Source organism: Bos javanicus, chromosome 12 (genome assembly GCF_032452875.1).
Source record: "Bos javanicus breed banteng chromosome 12, ARS-OSU_banteng_1.0, whole genome shotgun sequence".
Taxonomy (NCBI): Eukaryota; Metazoa; Chordata; class Mammalia; order Artiodactyla; family Bovidae; genus Bos; species Bos javanicus.
The window spans coordinates 14,107,024-14,131,584 of NC_083879.1; the positions used below are offsets into that span (position 1 = coordinate 14,107,024).

Sequence of the window (24,561 nt, forward strand, 5' to 3'; positions counted from 1 at the left end):
CACATAGTAAGTACTCAATAAATCAGAGCAATATCACTGCTTTGTCATTAATGGCATTTGAATCATAACTTATATTGAGACTTAAGATGATTTCTTTAAAAGATTATACAATCAAGAGGCAATATAATACACTGCCTCAGAACACAGACTCTAAAGATAGACTGCTCGCGTTTGAATGCTCCTCCACCACTTACAAGCTGTGTAACTCTGAGTAAGCACCTCAGTTTGTTTGAGATTGAGTTTCTAGATCTGTAAAATAGGGAAAATGGTCATATCCGCTTCATAGGATTGTTACAAAGGCCAAGTTACAGCCATATGCGAAGCCCACTACAAAGCGCCTGCTGCTGCTGCTAAGTCACTTCAGTCGTGTCCGACTCTGTGTGACCCCATAGACGGCAGCCCACCAGGCTCCGCCGTCCCTGGGATTCTCCAGGCAAGAACACTGGAGTGGGTTGCCATTTCCTCCTCCAATGCATGAAAGTGAAAAGTGAAAGTGAAGTCGCTCAGTCGTGCCCGACTCTGAGCGACCCCATGGACTGCAGCCTACCAGGCTCCTCCGTCTGTGGGATTTTCCAGGCAAGAGTACTGGAGTGGGGTGCCATTGCCTTCTCCGACAAAGCGCCTGGCAAACGGTAAATACTTGGTGATCATCAGCTATTGCTACATCATCAATAGTCATTATATAATGGTTTCACAACAGGCGACACAGAACTCTTTCTTCTTCCTCTCATCTTCATTTCAGTGATGAATGACCATAAATGAAGTGGAGAAGTCCCATTTCAACAAAACTATTTCCTGGAGAAGGGAATAGCAAGCCAATCCAGTATTCTTGCCTGAAGAATTGCATGGACAGAGGAATTCAGCTGTAAACCTGGAGGGCTGCAGTCCGCAGGGTCACAAAGAGTCGGATGCGACTGAGACTAACACATTTACATGAATATATTTGGATGCTAATAAGAACAAGGCAGGGAGGAAATTCAGCTGCAGTTATTTCCTAGGAGGGATTAGAAAGGCCCCACTTCTCAGGGCTTTGTAACCAAGGCCAAGCTCACATAGAAAGATACTTAAAAAAGAAATGCTTCCCTCATGACCACAGATCTGTGTCGAAGAGGGACAAGCACAACTCTGCTTCTGTTCCTTTAAATAGGCACCGAGGGGGCCTCTGTGGCCCGGGCTGGAGCTCACCTTGGAGAAAGGAGCCATGGAGACGCGGGGCTCAGTGACATCGAGGGCCACGTCAGCATCACGGGACAGAGGTGCACCTGTGCTCAGCAGGGGGCCGGCCCTACTCCTCACCCCGCAATTAGGAGGGTTTGGCTTAATTTAAAACCTGCACCTACCACTCATCTCTCAGAATGGGACTGAGGCTGTTTTCTGAACTGAGGGTCACAGTAAAAACAATAATCATGATGATAATAAACACATTCACTTCTCCTCATCTTTTAAGGGAGCTGAGTAATCAGTAACCCAGCAATTCACCATCACGGCAAAATCAGGAAACAAAACTATCCTCACCATCACTGTATTTCCTTGCTTTTTATTCATAAAAATCAAAAACTTTTACTCATAAGCTTTAGGAATTCAGGGTTCTCTGCTGTCTGTAATATTAACACTCTCGGCATATAGGGAGTAAATATTAAAATCAAATGATGATACGTAAGTACCATAATCCTGATAGATGATAAAATGAATGCTCATCGCTCTCCCCAGTATGCCACAAAAATGCAAGGGTTGGATCTGCTTTTTATTATAAAATAACAATTAAAAGATTCCTAAGTCACCAGTTTGAAAGTCAGAAGCAGGAAATCTTTAGGTTTTCCCCAGCTGCATGCAGCGGTATTCCCTGGAGATTGAGTTTTCCAACACATATAGCTAAAGGTCCACACCAAGAAGGAAGGAAAACAAGAAGCTTTTCATACCAGGAAAGCAAAATTTGGCATACTCTGGGCTCAGTGGCCAAAGGTTATCGGGGAGTAAAAATATTTACAATGGAATCGGGGTCAGTTGGTAATTAGAGGGCTCTCCTCTTTGGGCTCAAGTCGTGCCAGTATTATTATTTCCAGCATCCCTTAACAGGAGCCACAGTAAAACATTCCAACTGAGGGATTAACAGTGCCCTTTCCATGCTGGCTTTCAGCACTGCAGGGGCGCTGCCAAGCACCCAGGGAGACGCAAGTCTGGGCTTCAGCGCCTGGACCACTGGAGCTCAATCACACCGAGATGCTTTCCAAATCTCCAGGCTGCTGAGTTTGGTTCTCAGCTCCGGGCTGATGCGATTCTGCGGCAGAGCAGGTTCACAATGAGGATTAAGGCAACTTCTCGGATCTGGAATCTTCTGACAAAGCAGCCTTGGACCAAGACTGGCACATGTGCACTGTCAACAGATGGGGTGAGGGGAAGACAGGAGAGAAATCCAGGAATGGACGTCCACGGGTATGTGTCTGCAGAGTTGGCATTAAGTGCCAAATTTTCCACAGGACCCCGTTTTGGGGTGGGGGCCATTCAAAACACAATACCTATCCCAGGAAGTGATCATATGGGACCTTCATCAATGGAAATTTTTCTTATTTAGCTAAAATCCTGCATATCCTTAATTATCAGAGTTAAGCATTCATTCTAGGGTAAAAATAATCTTCCTTAAACACAGCCTCCTCCTCCCTCCTGCCCTAAATGGGAAGGAAATCTAAAAAAGAGGGGATATATGTATTCATACAGCAAGAAGACTAACATAACATTGTAAAGCAACTACACTCCAATAAAATTCATTAAAAAAAACACATGGCCTATTACTGCCCAGATTAAACAGCTTTGGTGGCTTTCCTGTACCTAGGAGCTAAAAATCCTAACACTGCAGAATGATGAGCAAGACCTCTATGGTCTGGTCCCTATCTACTTCTCTGCACCGCCTTTACCTCCAGGCTGCCAGGATGCTAAACCTCCCTGTGAGTCCTCAAAACTTCTGCCGCGCTCCTTCACACCTCCCAGCCCTCACTGAGCTTCTGTACTCTGTTCTGTCTTTGCAGCATTTCTGACAAATGCATATCCACCTTTCCCAGCTCGGCGAAGATCACCTTCCCGGGAAAGACTGACCACCCCTTTCTTCGCACCCACGCCATGCCCTGTAACCTCCTGCCTGCCACAGCCCTGCACTACACTGGTTCTTCCTAGTTTTATGGAGGAGTAACTCAAATTCACTGCACATTTTAAGTGTACAGTTTCGTAAGGTTTAGCATAGGCTGTACCTGTGAAAATATGACCGCAATCAAGATCATGAACATAGCCCACACTAGCTTCAAAAGCTTTTCACGCCCTGCTGCCATCTCTCCCTGTCACCCGCTCCTGGCCTTTTCTCATCCTCAGGAAAAACTGATTTGCTTTCAGACACTATAAATTCACTCTCATTTTTAACAGTTTTAAATATACGGAACTATACGGTATGTATTCTTTCAGTTGAGGACAGAGGACTTGTTCCTTTCATTCAGCATAATTACACTGAGATTCATCCATGCTGTTGCACGAATCAATAGTTCATGACCTTTTATTCCTGCGTCATTTCAGCACAGATAGGGAGACCCAGATTCGATCCCTGGGACGGGAAGATTCCCTGGAGAAGGAAATGGCAACCCACTACTCCAGTATTCTTGCCTGGGAAATCCCATGACAGAGGAGCCTGGAGGGCTAGACTCCCTGGGGTCACAAAAGAGTCAGACACAACTTGGCTACTGAACAGCAGCAGGAACAAAGGGCTGTGCTACAGTGAGCCTGCTCTCTCACCTACTGATGACCATTTGAGTTGTTTCAACATTTTGGCTATTGCAAACTCCACTGCTATGAACCATTCATCCATAAGTCTCTGAGCATACACATGTTGTTATTTTTTTCTCTTGAGTAAACATTTAGAAGTGGGAATGGATGAATCATACGCAAGATGTTTAATTTTCTTAAGGAACTATTTTAAGGAACCGCCAAACTATTTTCCCTAGTGGCTATTCCATTTTATATTCCCAGGAACAAAGTATGAAAGTTCATTTCCTCCAAAGCCTCATGGACATTTGATATGGTTAGCTGTTTTAATTATAGCCATTCTAATATGTCTTTGTGTTATTTCATTGGAGTTTTAATTTGCACTTTCCTCGTGATTCATGATGTTGAGCATCTTTCCATGTATTTATTTCTATTTCTTCCTTGGTGAAATATCTGTTCGTGTCACATGTCCATTATTTTAGTCGGTTGCTTATTTTCTTATTATTAAGTTTTGAGAATAATTCATATATTCTGGATACAAGTCCATTATCATATGTATTTGGAAATATTTTCTCCCAATCTGTTGCATTTTCTTAACAGTATCTTTTGAAGAGCAGAATTTTTAATTTTAGATGAAGTCTAATTTATCAATTTGTTCTTTTATGGATTGTAGTTTCTGATCTAAGAGCTAAGAAATCTTTTTGTTTTTTTCATGACTGTATTAAGTTTAATGTGTATAGCACAATGGTTTGATTTACATGTATTATGAAATGATGACAATAGGTTTAACTAACATCCATAAAATCTAAGAAATCTTTGTCGAACCCAATGTCACAAAGACTTTTCCCTATGCTTTCTTCTATAAGATTTATAGTTTTATGTTCTCCTCATATGTCTATAATCTATTCTGTGTTCATTTTAATACATACTACAAGGCATTCTTCAGCGTTCATTTTTTCGCTTTTGGATGCTGAATGGTTTCAGAGTCATTTGTTGAAGAAACAATCCTAGAGTCAGTGAATGAATCTAGGATTCCTTTGTCTATAATACACATGCACCTTTGTCTGTATACACGTGTAACTCTTTCTGTCTCTTTCTGCTGTTCTAGCACTCTATACGTTTACTAAATTAACAGCACCACACTCTCGGTTACTAAGCTTTATAAGTCATTAAATCACCTAGTTTTTGTCTTTCAGTTTTGCTCATCTCTTCCAGAGTTGTTTTGGCTAGCTAGTCTAGTATCTCTGCATTTCTCTGTGACTTTTTAAGTTCATCTTTGCAATTTCAAAAACTACCAGCATTTTGATTGTGGGTGAATCTACAGATCAGTTTGGGGAAAACGGACATCGTAACAATATTGAGACTTCTGACCATGTACAAAAACACACCTCTCCATTTATTTAGGTCTTCTTTAGTTTTTCTCAGTAACAACGTGTGCATTTTTAGCGTCTAGGTTTTGCACATCTTTCATCAGGTTTATTCATAAGAATTTCTGTCTTTGATGCTATTGTAAATGGCATTTATTTCAATTTCTGATTGCTCAGTGTTAGTATAAAACAACTATTTTTATGTATTGATATTGTATCCTAGAATCTTGATCACTGGAATTAAGTTGCCATCTCAATGCCTCAGGGGAGAAAGAAAGTTGATCACAACCACATTCAGGAAACTGTATGCTGTGGAGATATATTTCCTAGGGGAAAATAAAGGAAGTCAAATATCTCCTCAACGTTCCTGTTTCTATATTTCTGACCTAGATGGTTCGAATGAGTCCTTGAGATCACGAGCCAAGTGCTTCGGAAAAAGTTCTAAGATTAAATGCACATGGTCCTTCCTAAACTGTTTCTGAAATGAGCAACAGTATAATCCCTCAGCACAGAAAAGGAACTCCAGGGAGCCCGTAATAGTAGAGCTTCACCAACCTATTGGCCCTGATTCCTTCAGAGTGGTTTCTGCTCTTTTCCTCACCCTTTTATGACCAGGTTTTCTCAGTGGGAATCTAGCCCTTCCATTTCAGAACTGGGCCATAAATTGGAGGTTTTCCTCTATGAATCTACTTGCATGATGAATGATTAGTCTTGAGTTCCTGATTCTGAATTCTACGTATGAATACACGTCTACAGCCTGTGTAACTGAATCCACTTACGTGCTTATTGACCCCGCATCCATAAATAGGATGCCTGCTTCCCAGTGCAACATATCCTGTTTGCTGCATTGATTCTCCACAAGAGAAAATTCTGAGGTCACGTGTTCCACCATCCTTCACATCCCCAGAATTCTATCTGCTTGGGGCATAAAAGAAAGGACACCATTGTTACAAACCCCAGAACACAAAACCACTTCTCCATCCCACACTGCACAGGGAACGTCAAAGCATGCTCCTGAACTGAAAGGATCAGGGCTAGAATGCAAGCATCTCCAGCTACATTCACGTCTCCAGATGGCTATCACTGTCAGAAGCAGCACCCTTGAGTATGAATGGCACAAGCTATGAACACCAGAGTTCAATGGAGACGCCTGGGGAGAAACATACAGAATTAACATCAAAGAACGAAATCTGGTCAAAACTCCCTCAACCTGCTTCCTATCTTTCTGCGTTAATGTAACAGTTATTCAGGAGGCCTCTGCTGCTGTCTTAATCAGGGTCTCGCATACCTGGGAAGCTCTAATGCCTGTCCCTCCCATTCTCTTTTTCTGGTTATAAAGCATTACCTGTGGGCCATGAATTTCTCTCATATTAAAAAAAAAACAAACTTTGTACAACCATCATACACTTTACAGTATAAATTACAAAACACAATGAAGCCAAAATAAGAAAACAAATCATCATTAAACTAGCCAGCAAGAAATCACCACTCCTAATATCTGGTATATACTCTCTCAGACTTTTCTTCCTTGTTACAACATTTTCAAAACAAATGAAATCAGAAAGCTATCCACAGTGATCTTCTAAGTTGTTGAGGAGGTAAGCATGGCAGGAACACATGTTGATTATTTTTTGCTGCGATTTTACCGAGAGAAGTAAACGTCACAGAGAGTGTTAAAACCTCCAACAAAAGCCGTAAAATAATTATGGTGTGACGCCTGTACTCCCTCCGGCCGCCTGTAGTTCATTACTAAAATGAGCAGAATTAACTAGCAAATGGAGAAATCCCTCACTAATTAGAACACCGTACTCGGAACACTGTCACTCAGCCAGGTAGCACAGACAGAGCTCTGGACAGCCCGGGTGCGTAGGACCGCACACTGGGGGGCGGGAAATGGGGAAAAGATGAGGGCCATGTCGCTGCTGCTGAGAAGGAAAGAAATTTAATAAATGCAAGAGACCCCAAAAAAAAAAAGTGTATATGAAGTGGGAGATACAAGCTGCTACTTGGCACTGTTCTGTACACCCATTTCTCTCACTGGGCTGGAAGTCCTCAGCAGGTGTGTGTATATATATACACTTTTCATATATGAAGTGTATACATATATTTGGCTATACCCCTTAGCATGCAGGAGCTTAGTTCCCTAACCAAGGAGGGGATCCAAGTCCCTGGCAGTGCAAGCACCAAGTCTTAACCACTGGAATGCTGGGGAAGTCCCCTTAGCAGGTATATTAATCGTCTTTTTTGTATCCCCCATGCGTGGCCCTTAGTTAAGATTTGCTAGATGAATTTAGGACTGCCCTAGAAGCAGCTGAGTTAAAACTGGAAGGGAAGAAATTAGCCTACAAAACATACTACAAAAAAAGATGAAGATATAATCTTCTTTAATTATAACTGTCCCATTCTGATTTTGGCAGAAGTCAACCCTGCATGTGTTAAAGGTAAATGCTTATAAATAAGCTGGATAAAATTAAGGCCCTAGGCATCTTTAATCCAATTTCTTAACACACACATACACACACACACACACAGGTTTTCCAACTCCTAGGCAAATATACAGGGCTTCCCAAGTGGCTCGGTGGTAAAGAATCCACCTGCGAATGCAGGAGACTCGCATTTGATTCCGGTGTTGGGAAGATCCCCTGGGGAAGGAAATGGCAACCCACTCCAGTATTCTTGCCTGGAAAATCCCATGGACAGAAGAGCCTGGCAGGCAACAGTCCATGGGGTCACAAAGAGTCAGACACAACTGAGCGACTTAGCATGATGACTAGTCAAATATACTTTCACAAGTACACTACTTGTGTATTATAAAATAAAAATGAGAGTTGGACCATAAAGAAGGCTGAGAACTGAAGAACTGATGCTTTCAAACTGTGGTGCTGGAGAAGACTCTTGAGAGTCCCTTGGACTGCAAGGAGATCAAACCAGTCCATCCTAAAGGAAATCAGCCCTGATTAGTCATTGGAAGGACTGATTCTGAAGTTGAAGCTCCAATGCTTTGGCCACCTGATGCGAAGAACTGAATCTTGGAAAAGACCCTGATGCTGTGAAAGACTAAAGGCACCAGGTGAAGGGGATGACAGAGGATGAGGTGGTTGGATGGCATCACCAACTCAATGGATATGAGTTTGAGCAAGCTCTGGGGAGTTGTTGATGGACAGGGAAGCCTGGCATGCTACAGTCCATGGGGTTGCAAAGATTCAGACATGAATGAGCAACTGAACTGAACCGAAAATAAAAATGGGTGGAAGATAATTATACAAGATACCTGATGTGGTATGTTAATTGCAAAATGGCCCTCAATTCTCTGTTACTCTCTGTATCCATACTCTTGGATATTTGATTTTGCAATTTCTCCCTTCAAGAGGTAGATGGTCTATTTTCTTGCTTCTCGAGTCATGGCTGGCCTTGTGACTTGCTGTGATTAATATAATACAAGGGAAGTGAAGGTGTGCCAGGTCCAAGTTGTTGTCTTGTTGTTCAGTAGCTAAGTCACGTCTGACTCTTTGTGACCTCATGGACTGCAGCATGTCAGGCCTCCCTGTCCTTCACCATCTCCCAGAGCTTGCTCAAACTCATGTCCATTGAGTTGATGATGCCATCCAACCATCTCATCCTCTGGCGCCCTCTTCTCCTTCTGCCTTCAATCTTTCCCAGCATCAGGGCCTTTCCCAAAGAGTCGGCTGTTCGCATCAGGTGGTAAAGTATTGGAGCTTAGACTTATGACTCAAAAGACCTGGAGGACCTCCACTCTCTCAGAACCCTGCCCGGTCACCAGACTGGCCTGTTGGATGAAGGCAGACAAGAGGGATGTGGCCCCATCACTCCTGCCAACAGACAGCCGACCACCAGACTTGGGGCTGCCCAGGCCTGAGCCATGTGGCAATGTGCAGACAGAGGCAGATGAAACCCACCCTGAGATAACACTAAAAACCCACCAAGGTGGCTAAATAAAAAATAAGGATCACACCACGTGTTGGTAAGGAGGCAGCGAAACTGGATCACACAATTGTCGCTGGTGAGGGTGTGAAATGGGATAGCCATTGTGGAAAATAGTTTGGCAGTTTCTTATAAAACGAAGGCTCAGATGGTAAAGAATCTGCTTGCAATGTGGGAGATGCAGGTTCGATTCTTGGGTCAGGAAGATTCCCTGAAGAAGGAAATGGCAACCCACTCCAGTATTCTGGCCTAGAGAATCCCATGGACAGGGGAGCCTGGTGGGCTACAGTCCCTAGGGTCACAAAGAGTCAGACATGTCTGAGTGACTAATACTTTCATTTTCCGCTATAAAAAGAAACACGAGGGAATTCCCTAGTGGTCTGGTGTTTGGGAGGCTGCCTACTATTGAAGGGGGTGAAGGTTCAATCCCTGATCAGGAAATTAAGATCCCACATGCTGCAGGGTATGGCCAAAAATTAAAATAAATAAAACTTGAAAAAAATCCTTAAAAAAAAAAATGAAACTACCCACCACTCATATTCTTGGGCATTCATCCTAGAGAAGTAATATGTTCAAAACAAAAAACCTACACACACATCCACAGCAATTTTATTCTTAGCAGCTGAAAACCTGAAACAACCGTTTTTTAACATGCTTAAAAGCAGTCCAGTTTTTTAACATGCTTAAAAAACTGGACTGCTCCTCAACAACGAGTGTGCTAAGTCGCTTCAGTTGTGTCCAACTTTGTGCGACCCCATGGACTGTAGCTGTAGCCTGCCAGGCTCCTCCATCCATGGGATTTTCCCAGGCAAGAATATTGGAGTGGGTTGCCATTTCCTGCTCCAACTATAAGACGTAACAAACTCTTGGCACACATCAATTCATGTGGTCAAGGCGCTCACTAGTGAACAGAGCCTACAGCAAGGGAAAAGAGACCTTATCTGCTCAAGGACCAGGAAACTTAGCTAACTCCATTTAGAAAAGCTGTAGAATGGAACAAAGAAAATGTGTGTCAAACAGCTGGGTAAATGAAAACCTAGGCTGGAAATGGATAAGTCGCTATAATACACCTAAAGAGATGTAATTAAACACATATCCCGAGAGTCACAAGATCTTGCAGTCAAACTTATTTCCTTTTAAACTTTCAACCCCTCAAGCTATGCTCCACAATGCCTAATGAGAAAGTATCTTCGTTTAAAAAAAAAGTAAAGGAGATGCTGACCAGCCAGTATCTTTCAGAGTTGAACGTTAACTGTAACACTCTAAATCAGAGCTTGGTGTAGGCATCCCAAGCTGCACATCAGAGTCATCGGGATAAGCATTTTGAAAATGAGAATTAATGGCCTCCATCTTCTATCACCTTGGAATGATAGAGAGTGATGTCAATTCTGGGTGTAGATAAAGGCAACAGTTTAAGACACTTACTTCTTTGATGGCATCTGAATCCAGCCAAGGTTCAGGCTCATCAAGCTGCACTGCGTTTAAGGGCATCCATTCATCCATCCATTCATTCAACAGGTAATCACCAGGCATCTCCTTGTGTTAGGTACCACATCAGATGCTGCAGCTACAACTGTGAGCAAGGGTGACATGATCTCTGCCTTCATGAGACTTCTATTCCACGAGGCGAGGAACTTAATTTTTTTTTCTTTCTTTTCAAACATTTTATTTTGTGTTGGAGTATAGCCAATTGACAATGCTGTGATCATTTCAGGTGAACAGCAAAAGGACTCAGCCATACATCCACAGGTATCCACTCTTCCCCAACACCCCCTGCCACCCAGGCTGCCACGCAATACAGAGTTCCATGTGCTATCCAGTAGGTCCTTGTTGTTATCCATTTTGAATACAGCAGTGTGTACATGCCCGTCCCAAACTCCCTAACTATCCCTTCCTGGGGGGCAACCATAAGTTTGTTCTCGAAGTCTGTAAGTAGGAGAGGAGCTTAATTATTTGTTGATAACAAAACGTACAATAATGGGGATTACAGAGGGGCTTAAGACATCACCGGATGCAGAAGAATCTACTCATCTGAAAAGTTATCATCAACAGTAAGTTGATCTCTTCCACACAATGTAAAAATAGCTCAATTTTTTTTTTTTTTTTGCCATTTAAGTAATGAAAACAAATACTTCATTTTGCCTGCCATTATCAAAGAGTATTCTGGTCTGGCTGAGTGAATTTTCTAGAAAGCTATAAACATTTTACTTAAAATTTCAAAAAACTACCAGTGACCCAGTGAAGTTGCTCACTCGTGTCCGACTCTTTTGCGATCCCATGGACTGTAGCCTACAGGGCTCCTCCATCCATGGGATTTTCCAGGCAAGAGTATTGGAGTGGGCTGCCATTCCCTTTTCCAGGGGATCTTCCCGACCCAGGGATCGAACCCAAGTCTCCTGCACTGCAGGCGGACCCTTTACCGTCTGAGCCACCAGCGAAGCCTAAAAAACTACAATCCTTCTACAATGCAACAAGTTATTCACACTTCTGTATCAGTACACTGCACAGGCAACTGGAATTTACTCTCCTTTCGATGGTGACACTGAGAATTCTGCCCAAGAGGACTGGACCTCTGGCCTGCTGTCTGCCCAGACCTGCCTACCGCCTCTCCAGGAGGACATCAGTATTGGGCCGCATCACACAGCCAGGGCAGCGCCGTGGTCTGTCTCCCGTACAGCCCACTCACTCCAGGGGCATGAGTCCCTGCCACCTGCCTCTACCACCACTCCTCACTTCTCACCTGCTTTCTTCAGCTTTTATTCTCCTTGTATTTTCTAAGCTAGATCAAAAATGAAAATTTCCAAGGGAACCCAAACAGCAGGCACAGTATTCAAATTTAAAGTAAGAAAACCCTTTGCCTACAACAGAATTCAAATGCATGGGATTTGTGAAAAGTCTTTTTGGGGTGTGTGTGTGTCGGAGGAGGGTGCTGAGGGATACTGTGCTTTCCTGCCTTTGCTTCAGAATCACAGCTATCCCAGAGCAGAAAAGTGGAAGAAAACAAAGAAAGAAACACCACCTGCCTGGCAGTGAGAACTATGTCAATTCATATTACTACAGCATTTTTCCCTCAGAGGAGCTTTGTACTATTATCTTGCTTATTTTCCCCAAATGCATGAGATACAGAAAAAAACCAAGTACAGCTATTAATACTTTGAGAGGGAGGTTGTGGTAATCAAGACTGTGAGTTGTCCAAAGTCACAGGAAGAGACCTGAGGGTCTTCCTGCCTCGTGGTCTTCATTTTCATCCCAAAAAACAATGTTTCCCAAGGCTTCCAGAGACGAGCTGCCCACAAGATACCTGATTTTCTGCTCAGATATAGAGACACTGGAATTAAAAAAAAAAAAAAAAGGAAGTTCCTCAAAACTAAGATCAGTAAATTTTTCTAATAGATGTTTTCAATCATGAAAACCACCATTATTTCACACAAAGATTTATGGATAGTACCTAAAACTTATAGGAAAATACTCATTTTTCTACACCATCAGATGGACTTGTCACTTTGAAACTGCTGAGATAAATGCAAAAACTCTCAGAGTACTTGTCATACAGTGAAAAAAAAAAAAGCAGCAGCATGCTATGACAGCATGTAAAACTACACACTTTCACAAGACTTTGCATTAGAAAGTTACAAATATTAACCACACGCCCACTCTCTTTGGCTGTCCTCTCAGGCTACACAGCACTAGACTGGATTGTTTTCAGATGAATTTCACTGTAGGGACCCACCTCTACTGGCTATTCAACTAGAGGGACTCTGGCGCCTCTTCTTTCTCCTCATTAGTGTCTGCGGAATCTCCCAGGATGCTTGTTATATGATATAAGTGTTCACAATGGTCTCGTTGCTTTAAGCCAAATTTGTGTCACTTCCCAGCCTCAATGAGTAAAATACTACCAACTTCTACAGCAGAGGAGTTGGAAATAGCATTCCGGGCAGTCAGCAGCACATCAGGAAGAGAAACAAAAATGGTAAAATAAAAGCGTGAGTCTGTGTCCTTCTTGAGGTCACTGCTGCCTCCTCCTGTAAATCTAATCACTGCACATCCTCCTCCTTCACTTTTTCTGCACCAGATGTCAAATAAAGCTGGACCTCCCACTCCAGTACCCTTGCCTGGGAAATCCCGTGGGCAGAGGAGCCTGGCACACTACACTAAGAGTCTGGCACGACTTCGAGATTAAACAACAACAACTAGCGGGCATAGAGGAATCACGTTTAAAGAGCCCAGGTGAGCGTGAGGCGGCTAGGACCGCCGAGATGCGTCTTGAGGGACAGCTCAGCACTGGAGGGAGTCCGCAGAATTCCTCTGACAACATCTCCATCAGGCGAGAGGCTCATAAATTAAAGCCGCCCGGGGGCAGTTTAAACTCTGTTACCAGCCTGGTCTCCTTCCACACTGCCCCTTCTGTTTGCAGCTCCCAGATAAGGGTGAGCTCAGGGTGTGGCCACTGCCAGTCCTTCTGTGCAGACATCCTTCCAACCTTCCCCTTCCTCCCCAGCCTGACGTTGAGAAGAGAGAAGCAAAGCTGTGCAGGTAGGGCGTCGTTATTTACTCTATGCGGAAAGCCAGGCCTCCGTTCTCTGCGATAATTGGGAAGTTACCTCCCTTTTAATGCTCCAATTGGAGTTTCTTCCTTATCAACTTCCTCTGCTGTTTACTCAACCAGGGGATAAAATTTGAATTTAACTCCCTACAACTGCTGCTGTATGTCTTTTAAGTCAGGTCCCCAGCCTCCAGGATCTAGTGCCTGATGACCTGAGGTGGAGCTGATGTAATAATAATAGAAATAAAGTGCACACTAAATGTAATGCATTTGAATCATCACAAAACCATCCCCTAATCCCTGGTCTGTGGAAAAACTGTCTTCCACAAAACCCGTCCCATGGTACCGAAAAGGTTGGGGACTGCTGCTCTAAGCGGTACTGCTACCAGTTAAGTACTGAACTAGACAAAACAAAATATAGAAAGAAAAGAAGAAGCTGGATCTCTTGCCTCCAAGAAGAGTCAGCCAGTGGTACCCATGTTCACCAGGAAGACGTCAAGAATCTGGGACACTCGTTCACTTGGATCCTACAGTCCCAAGGAAAGGCACTTGGGATAGCCAACTGTGAAAGTTAGGCAGGATATTTTCTCTTACTTTTCATCATGCAAAACAATACTTATTCTACCTGAAATCAGAAAGTATTTTAAGAAAAAAAAAAGGGGGTCACGCTATATGAAGCCCATATTTATGGACTATTTACATTTTTTGTTAATGTAATTAAGAGGATGTCTAAATGATTCAATCAATTCTCAATTATTCCTACTAATGGAGTGGATCAATACAGTTGGAGAGCCTGAAATGGCAGCCCACGAAGTTTAATGATGGCTCATAAATCCCGTCTCTTTATTATTGGTAGATGGGTGCGTTGAATATTCTTCAGGTTTAATAGAATTCATCAATTCACAGTGCTTGGGACTCTTAGAGGGTCATTCTGTTCAACCTTCTTTTGCACACAAGGGAAACCTGGCTTAAAATGCTGAAGGCACCACCACTGTAAACGGAAGGTGGGGCGGGGCTCAGTGTAACCATGGCAACTGACACTGTGCCGTAGAGCCCTGTGGCCTATATTTTAAAAGAAGTCTTAAAAACAACTAGTTGCTTCAGTTAGTGTCTTTCACCTCCAGCCCCATCCTTAGTAGACTTCCCAAAATACTAGTAACAAATACCACCTACTGAGAACCTCCTCAGTACAAGTTTCAGATGGATTTAATACTCCAGCATACATAGGACTTAATGTCCTTCCATCATGCCATGGCTATGGATTGACATCTTCCTCGAGGAAATAAGCAATTAGCAATTTTGATTTTAAAAATGGATCATTGAAATTTTTGCTAGCCTGGAAGCAGCAAAAGGCTTCTGTAGATCAATTATGCAAGAGGGGTAACATAGCAACTTACTTAAAAATAAAATGTGAGCGCAGGCTGGAAATAGAGTTACATGCATCCGCATGGAGACGGAAGACTCACAGAGCATCTGGATCCTCAACACGTGAGGATGTAGCCTATTCCAGAAGAATTCTGAAGGCGACTCCAGACTTCCCACAACCTTCCCTGGCAGCACATGCTCCCGTCTGCCTCTCTCAGCACCATCAGGAATGAGACACCAATTTCAAAGCTGCCTGCATCCATGAGTGGCTGAGTCGCGTTAGCCATGTCCAACTCTCTGTGACTCCATAGGCTATAGCCCACCAGGCTCCTCTGTCCCTGGGATTCTCCAGGAAAGAATACTGGAGTGGGCCACCAAACATTCCTCCAGAGGATCTTTCTGACCCAGGGATCAAACCCAGGTCTCATGTTTGCTGCACTGGCAGGCAGGTTCTTTACCACTAGTGCCACCTGGGAAGTCCCTAAAACCTGCCTACTGCAATTTAATGGGGCTTCCCTGGTGGCTCAGATGGTAGAGAATCCGCCTGCAATGCAAGAGACTCAGGAGCAGGAGACCCAGGTTTGATCCCTGGGGTGGGAAGATCCCCTGGAGGAGGAAACGGCAACCCACTCTAGTCTTCTTGACTGGGAAATTCCATGAACAGAGGAGCCTGGTGGGCTACAGTCCATGGGGTCACAAGAGTTGGACAGGACTTAGTGACTAAACAACTGTCATTGAATAGGTGTGTGTTTTTTTCCTAAATCTGCCAAAATGAGGTCGCTGACAACATAAACAAGGGGATACGGTGCCGCTCACGTGTCGGTGCTACAGAGGAAAAGGTGCCTCAACCTACCTCTCCCAGTCCCAGCCCACACCCCAAAACATCTATGCAAACATTTCTAAACGTACAAAAAAAGTGAACACGAGAGAGTTCGAGAAATCCTTGAGAGGTCTGTGAACAAGAACACTGCTGGAACAGAAGGTCTTATGTTCCACAAGGAAACATTCTCATAAACCCAGCTGAGAAATGAGCCCACTTGTAACCACACAACCAGGCGCCGGGATAATTACAATAGAAACACTTTATTTCAAATCATGAAAAGAGTTACACTTGATCTTCTTGTTAGCAGGGGCTGTGCAGACAGCAACATTAACTGTGAAATGTAAGGGCAGATAACAGCTGATTTGAAAGGGGATTGTGTAAATCTAGTTAAGGAGCAACTTTAGAAGATTATTTTCAATTACTGAGATAGCATCATGGTTCTCAGGAAAAAAAAATGGAAAGGTTTGTTCTTTACATCACATACAGTGTACTGAGTCTAACAAAACCACCTGCTTTCAGGCAATAATATCAGCCAGCAGCTAATACGCCTTGCTTCCACTTTACCCTCCCCTTCTTCAAGTCATTTTCAATTATTGCTAGCACTCACTCAGCTCTGTGACCAAAAAGTCATTTCAGCAGGAGAAACAGCTTTAAAAGAAAGATCCCCTTCAGAATAATTACTAAAAGCTTTTAGATTTCCAAGTGCCAAATATACATAGCCTGGGAGACCTCTAAACTAGGGCCGAGGTCAGGCAGGTAAAGAAAGGGTGTCTGATCGTTGATGGAGTGGCAATTGCTTCACCTGTCGGAACATTTAACCCAGAACGTCTGGGCCTTGGCCCCCAGTCACCCCAGCTCATATACAGGAATGCACACAGATTCATACGTTGCCCAAAATGCAAGCTACATTGCTAGCTACATGAGATAACCTTGTCAAGTGAAATCCCCATTTGTCATTTGCTTTAACGTGGCTTGTGTAGGGGGTGCTAATGCTACAAAGAATCTAGCCTAAGAGCTTCCCTCGTGGCTCAGTGGTAGAGAGCCTGCCTGGCGGGTTCAAATCCTGGGTTGGGAAGATCCCCTGGAGAAGGAAATGGCAACTCACTCCAGTATTCTTGCCTGGAGAATCCTGTGGACAGAGGAGCCTGGTGGCTACAGTCCATGGGGTTGCAAAGAGTCGGACATGACTGAGTGACTGACACTCTCACTGAATTTGTTTCCTCACCTTTAAAACTGGGACAATAATAATTACCCAGTTCATTCAGAAGTCACAATGATCAAAAGATAAGATGGTACTTTGCACACTATTAGATGCTGTATAAATGCAAGTAATGATTAATATCTCAGTGTACAAATATAATATCTCCACATGCAGCAAAAATGTTATTATTCCCCATGTGCACCACATGCCTATGCTCGATTTCCATATTCTTTTCCCAAAAGTGAAAATCGCTCAGTCATATCCAACTCTTCGCAACCCCATGGACTTATATATATACAGCCCATGGAATTCTCCAGGCCAGAACACTAGAGTGGGTAGCCTTTCTCTTCTCCAGGAGATCTTCCCAACCCAGGGATCGAACCCAGGTCTCCTGCATTGCAGACGGATTCTTTACCAGCTGAGCCACCAGGGAAGCCCGAGAATCCTGGAGTGGGTAGCCTATCCCTTCTCCAATGGATCTGCTGAACCCAGGAACCAAACTGGGGTCTCCTGAATTGCTGGCGGATTCTTTACCAACTGAGCCATCAGGGAAGCCTAATCAGAAAGAGAAATTAAAAATTTAGCAGAAGAGCACACTTCACTGTCTTTAAAAAAATGTTCTTCTGACACTGAAACTAAATATTTAAAAGTCAGAGAATCATTAAAGTCACTTTACATGCACTTCTCCTCCCATTCAAGGGCTTCCCTGGTGGCTCAGATGGTAAAGAATCCACTTGCCAATGCAGGAGACCCAGGTTTGATCCCTGAGTCATGAAGATCCCCTGGAGGAGGGCATGGCATCCTGGAAAATCCCCATGGACAGAGGAGCCTGGGGGGCTGCAGTCCATAGCGTTGCAAAGAGTTGGACACGACTGTGGCTGAAGAGCAACAACTCTTCCCTTTAATTAGCCACAATTTTCTGTGCAGGTGTGTGACTACAGATGCCACCAAATCCTGCAGATTCCGCCATCAGGCTGTCACCTCAAAAGCAAAACGGCACCTCTCTAGAAGCACAGCTCCACAACATCCTGGAGGACTGGGGCAGCTCTCTGAAGAGGCAAAGCAAACCGAGAGATGATGTCACTCTTCAGCTGGTGGGAACTGAGGACTGTGTGCTCAAGGTTTCTCTTCAAATACCTCTGCTCTTCCTAACCAAAATGCTCCCTTGTCACAGAAACAGAAAGAATTCTCTCAGTTGATCAAGACCACCGCTGCACAGTAGGAAATCCTAAAGCAGTTCTCTGAGCTTGAGGAAGCACAGCATCCTAGCCTCATCCAAGCCACAACCACGCCCTCTGAGGCCCCAGGACAACAGGGCATTGTCTTCGCAACGTTTCAGTGGCAGAAGGACGGGCTTGATACAATGACGCCTCAAAGCCCGTACGCTCCCAACTGTCCCATTATGGATTTGTCATCGTTTTAAGGTGACAAAAAAAACTCTAAAATGACGTTTACAGTCCACTGCTCCCTTCCTACAGAAGAACTGAATGGGGACTTCCCTGGGGGCCCAGAGGTTGAGACGTCACCTTCCAACGCAGCGGCTGCGGGGCTGATCCCTGGTCCAGGGGAACTGGGGTCCTGCATGCCTCCTGGCCAAAAAGCCAGAAAAGAAACAACAGGGGCAATACTGCAACAAATTCAGTCAAGACTTTAAAAATGGTCCACATCAGGGCATCCCTGGTGGTCCAGTGGTTAAGAATCCGCCTTGCAATGCAGGGAACCCCAGCTCGATCCCTGGTCTGGGAAGCTCCCTCATGACCGGGGCAACTAAGCCCCTGTGTCACAACTGCTGAAGTCCGAACACAAGCCTGCCCTCGGCAGCAAGGGAAGCCACTGCGATGAGAAGCCCACACGCCACAACTAGAGAAAGTCCTTGTGTAGCAAAGAGCGCCCAGTGTGGCCAAAAATAAATCAATAAAAAATAAATACACAATTTAAAAAAAATAGCCCACATCAAAAGAAGAAGAATGAAACAGACATAGTTTCTAAACATGCAGATATATTCAAGGTCAAGCTACGGCTAGTCAAAATCCTGCAAAACAGCTAAACAAATCTCATCATTGGCTGGGAGGCTGGGAACATTAGAGTCCTCACTAAAGGGATGGATGAAAAGCCTGTCCCAGCTGCAAGTGATCATAAGCGACTTGATCATCAGCTGCCCGCTACAGCTGTATGCACCGCTCAGCTCACCCAAAGAGATTCACGCTCTCGTGGTGCCAAAATAAATGTCTCTCGTCAAAAAAAAAAAAAAAAAATCGCCCATTTGAAAATAACTCTCTAATCTGCATCCTTTCAATAGAACTGAAGTGCACTTCACCAACACAGAGGACGGGCATCTTGAATTAGCAGAGAACTATTTTTAACACATGAAGGATAAGATATGAAATTAGTTTCACGGGGAATGAGAACCTCGGAGATTATTTACTTTGCCTTAATTACTTTGACTCACCATTAATTTAGCTTTCCTAGGGTACTCAATATTTCACGCTAAGATTTGGAGACCAAAGAGACGGGAGCACAAGTCTCCAGCTCCGGGTCGGGCGGAGGCGCGGATGGTCGAAGCCCAGTCACAGTGTGTGCCGCTCGAGAACACGTTCAGGGGCCCGTTTCTGTTGTTTTTCCACCCCGGGACCAGGAGCTGTGCCCTGAAGGATGCACAGAGCCAAACTTTATTCAGCTCCTGTTCAACTCCTCGGCCAATAACATCACTAGTGCTCATAGCTACTCAGGCGACTGCCAAATAGGGCAAGCCGCGACTGCCTGGAGCCTAGGGGAAGTGAGCTGGGGCTGCACGCTTCAAGAAGTTGTTAATGATCGGTGCAGCTGGGCGATGCAGTGATTCCCAGGAAAGGAGACAGAGGAGCCAGCCTAGCAGACAGTCCACGATGGCTGCATGCGAGCATCCGTGGGTCAGGAGGCGCTCAGCTCCCAGTAAAGCACTCAGGATGCCCGGGGGCTGCTGTGTGCAGCTGGGCACTGACTGAAGTCCTGCAACGCACCCCCGGGGCCCAAATCGCCTGCCCGCCGGCAGACGCCGCGGACAAGGGCTGCGCCCGGCAGCGGACAGCAATGCACAGGTTCCCGGATGCAGGAGGGGACTTGCTGGGATCACTCAACCTGCTGGTGCTTCCCCCATCCTCCTGCTCCACGTGGCCTTCAGCAGTTGGGGGGCTTGGGAGAGGGGTGCAGTGGGCAGAGACCCTGAGACCCACGATCTTTCTGACCCACAATCGAAAGGACTCTCCCTTACTCTCAAGGTCAGAAGAACTGACCGTGTGTTACGTAATCCCATTCCTGAGACTTCAAGCCCTTCTTTTTCTCCAGGAGGCACGCTACACCCTGACATTCTCTTTTCCCCTATAAAGGTATTTTTCACTCCGACACAGCTGTGCTTTATTTGGAAGTTGCCCTTTTGCTTCTTTCTCTTGATGAGGATATTGTTTGACTTCACCGAGCTGTAGCCTTCGAGCGTGCTGAACCCATATCAACAACGGAGCAGCGAGGTTCACACGTCTCCAGAACTCTGCAACTTCTCTATTGGTGATAAAATAGCTCTCATGGAAATATGCTTCCACGATAAACATTTCTAATTTAGCAATAATAATTTATATTTCTGTAGCACATGCATAGCTTTGAAACATGCTCACATATATTATGAAAGAGAAAGTGTGAAAGTGTTAGTCACTCAATTGTGTCCTGACTCTTAGTAACCCAACAGAGTGTAGCCCACCAGGCTTCTCTGTCCATGGGATTCTCCAGGCAAGAATACTGGAGTAGGGTGCCATCGCCTTCCCTCCTGACCCAGGGATCGAACCCAGAGCTCCTGCACTGCAGGCAGATTCTTTACCATCTGAGCCACCAGGGAAGCCTATGCTTCATCTTAGCTACTTTTCCCCACCTGGCCCCTTTCCACCAGGCTCCTGCTCATGAAACTGCCACCATGTAGTCATGTCCCACAGGGAACTCTGTCCTCTTTGTCACTGCCGACGCAACAACAGTGGATGTCACTGCAGCTTTCTGGGTCACACACCTCATTTGTGCCATTAGCACTTTCAGTCCCTTTTATCATTTACAATTCTCCGGTGACTCTCCTCACTGCCATATCTTAATTTTAATACTAGACATTACATTCATTCCTTGGCATCATCAGAGAAAACAAAGCACAATGCCATTAATCATTTCCACTGGGCAGAAAAGGAGCCTCAAAACACAGTGTGGTGGAAGACAGGGTTCAAACTTCCTACCTCTTCCTCCTACCGGCTGTGACAGTGGACCAGGTGCTCAATCTTCTGGAGCTTTGCTTTCCTCTGGTTACTGACATAAGAAAAGGGTGCCATGAGGATTAAACTGGACGGCATGTCAACTGTGCCTGCAAATACACAAGAGACGCCAACTGCAATCCTCCTGCTGGGTCCCCGCTCACGCAACTGTCATTCACACCAGCAAAGGTGATCCCGCAAACAGCACCCCTGCACCCTTGGGTCCCTCAAAGCGTGTCTTCGCAGGAGCCTCGCCACTCACTTCCTCCAAAGGATGACCACAGCACACGAGATCCTGTCATCCCAAAGATCACTGGTTTCCAAGCTTTTTTCTACAAAATTCAACTGCAAGACGTTCCAACGTACTACAGTTGAAACTGCAGGGTACATGCATGAATGGCCATCCTCTCCTGGCGTTTCCAATCCCATCTGGCCTGTCTTCATACCACCCTGAGACGGGAGTCGACAGCAACAAAGTGGATGCAGAGCACGTGCTGATGGCAATTTGCAGGTGGCCACTCAGGGCACCCAAAGAGCCATCCCTGAGCCGCCGCCCACCAAGCACGAGACTTGCAGCTGGCAGAATCTGTCCTTTTTGCCTGCCTGGTGAAACATTTTTACACCACAGAAGCTTTGATTAATCTTAAATTCTGTCACATCAAATTTGTCTTGCTCAGAAAAATTGTGACATCTGAAATTCTGCTGTAAATCTGAAGTCTCTGCTTAATGATTCAAAAACTTAAAAAAAAAAAAAAAAGGCTCCCAACAGGCAGTTGAGGGATTTCAACATGTAACTGGCAAAAGGGTGGTTTTAGAGCTTGGATGGTGGGTGGCTAACGGCTATTAGATGGAAAGTGGACATACTTTTTGATCCAGCAACTCTTCTAATAAGAATTTACCCCAGTGAGGTCACTGCGCAGGTGTAAAATGGTGTACATACAAGCATGCTTAGAGTGGCAATGATTTTTCAATAGAAAAATCAGAAACAACTTAAACGTCCATCAGTAAAGCCTGGAGTAGGGGCTTCCCAGGCGGCTCAGCGGTAAAAATCCGCCTGCCAAGCAGGTAATGTGGGTTCAGTCCCTGGGTCAGGAAGATCCCTTTGAGAAGGAAATGGCAACCCACTCCAGTATTCTTGCCTGGAGAATCCCATGGACAGAGGAGCCTGGAGGGCTACAAAAGGGTCACAAAAGAGTGAGACACGGCTGAGTGACTAAACAACAACAAAGTCTGGAGTCAAGCCTAAGAGACGGCATTAGCTGCCTCCTCAGCAAGCTGCCTCCTCAGCAAGCTGTTTCCGGTATTTTCTAGCAGAACTCTGGATGTGTGTGTGCACTGAGATTGGGTCAGATTAGCACAAACTTCTACCCAAATCTGAAGCAATCAGTGCATGCCACTTCCCTGGTAGCTTTACCTATGATGGTTCAAGCAGAAGGAAGCCAGGATTTCCGTTTTTTGGTTTTTTTTTTTTTGATGACGATGATGATTTGTTTATTTGATGATTAAGAGCAGCTATCTTTCACTGGACAGTGAATGGATCCCTAGAACTTCAACTGTTTTGCCATCATGAGGAGCAAGGAAAAAAGCAAGTTCTAAAGAAAGAAATCCTGAATCCTGATTAAATCATGCCTGCAGCCCCAGCCCACAGGATTTTTCAGTATGTTCTATTATTTAAGCTAGTTTGCCCTGGGATTTGCATTACTCACAATGAAAAGCATCCAGTACAACTATTCAGTCATTAAAAAGATAAGATATATTTGTTGACATGGAAGGATGCCCAGCACACGTCAGTAGAACAACAGAGTAGATTACAGAATAGCATGCATAGCAAAATCCCTTTTATTTAGAATTTCATCTGTATATCATGTATACATGTACATGTGCAGATACATACATATATATATATATAGAGAGAGAGAGAGAGAGACAGAGACAGAGAGATATGCCTGGAAGAACTTTACTAAAATGTCAGCAAAGGTTAGCTCCAATATTTCTGAAGACTTTAACCTTCCTCTTTGTATTCTTCTAAAGTGTTTGCTCTCATATAACAACATGTATTTGGGCAGGGCACAGAAAAATCAAGCTTTAAGGAAAGTTATTTACTGATTCTGTGTATCTTGAGCGTAAAATAAGTGGACAGTTTTACCTCCTATCCCTCACAAATCCGAAGTATTTCAAGATTTAAAAAAATGAAGATGCTAGCCAGACACTCAAAATATTATTTCTTTATAAAATTCCATGATGAAGCAGTGAAACCACTTTAAGATCTGAGTTTGTACACTGCTGAAAAAGAAACACAGCCCGAGGTGCCTAAGCGTCTTTCTAGGAGAGTGGAAATAATATTAATCAAAATGAAACATCTTCTTAAAGAAGCTGAGCACCTCATTTTCCCAAAAGGGAAAGCGGGAGTGGGGGAGGGCAGGGGGGCAGAGAGAGGGCAACCCACAGCTGCTTCCAGAAAGAGCAGTGCCAGTGGGCAGGAAAAGGGCACAGGGCGGGCTGCTGTGGGATGCTGCCATGCTGGGGTGCAGACAGCTTAACCCCTTGGCTGCTGGCGGACAGCCGCACCCTTTTCTCATGGGGACAGTTCCCCCAGCAAACCTAACCCCACTCCCCAGCAGCAAGGACTGTGACAGTCCCTTCAAGCTCTCCAAAGGTGATCGCTTCAAGCAGACTAGAAAGCTAGATGCTCTCCATGAGCTATCTCAGTTCTAAAGGTATAATTCAACCAAACGTATTATCTAAACTGTTGGGAGGAAGAGGATTATTTGAAAGATCCAAACACCATTAGGACAGAATCATCTGAGTGGCTTAGACGTGGCGGGAAATTCTGTCTGTAAGAGGTAGCACTGGGTTAGAAAAACATACCAAAGGCAAGTGGAAAAGAGAAGTCAAAGACAAAAATCTCCATCTCTTTGTTGGTGATTTTTACTACAGCTTGTAGGATTTTCTGACTATGAAGTCTCAAAAACTTTGGCTCTAAAGTCAGTTATTTTGAGGACATATCTCTTTAAAGTTGTAAGAATCTTGTAACTAGAAGGTAACTCCAAAAATACCAAGATGGTTTTCTTTACAAGTTAATTTCCTGCAGTTGTTGGCTTTTTTTTTTTTTTTTTTAACAATAAATTAGGCTTCCCAGGTGGCTCAGTGGTAAAGAATCTGCCTGCCAAGCAGGAGATGCTGGTTCGATCCCCAGGTTGGGCAGATCTCTGCAGAAGGAAATGGCAACTCACTCCATGGTTCTTGCCAGGAGAATCCCATAGACACAGGAGCCCGGCGGGCTACAGCCCATGTGGTCACAAGAGTCAGACGTGATT

General features: G+C 44.5%; 1 protein-coding gene across 12 annotated transcripts in view; it reads right to left on the reverse strand.

Moving 5' to 3' along the window:
* The window catches only part of ENOX1 (ecto-NOX disulfide-thiol exchanger 1), a 680,109-nt gene that overhangs the window by 641,010 nt on the left and 14,538 nt on the right, over positions 1-24,561 (reverse strand). For 3 of the 12 annotated variants that reach the window (XM_061434508.1, XM_061434504.1, XM_061434501.1), the window contains exon 2: positions 21,230-21,354. The exons of the other annotated variants lie outside the window; for them this stretch is intronic. The gene's annotated coding sequence lies outside the window, so the exon portion shown is untranslated. The remainder of the gene's footprint in view (positions 1-21,229; positions 21,355-24,561) is intronic. 12 annotated transcript variants of the gene reach the window in all.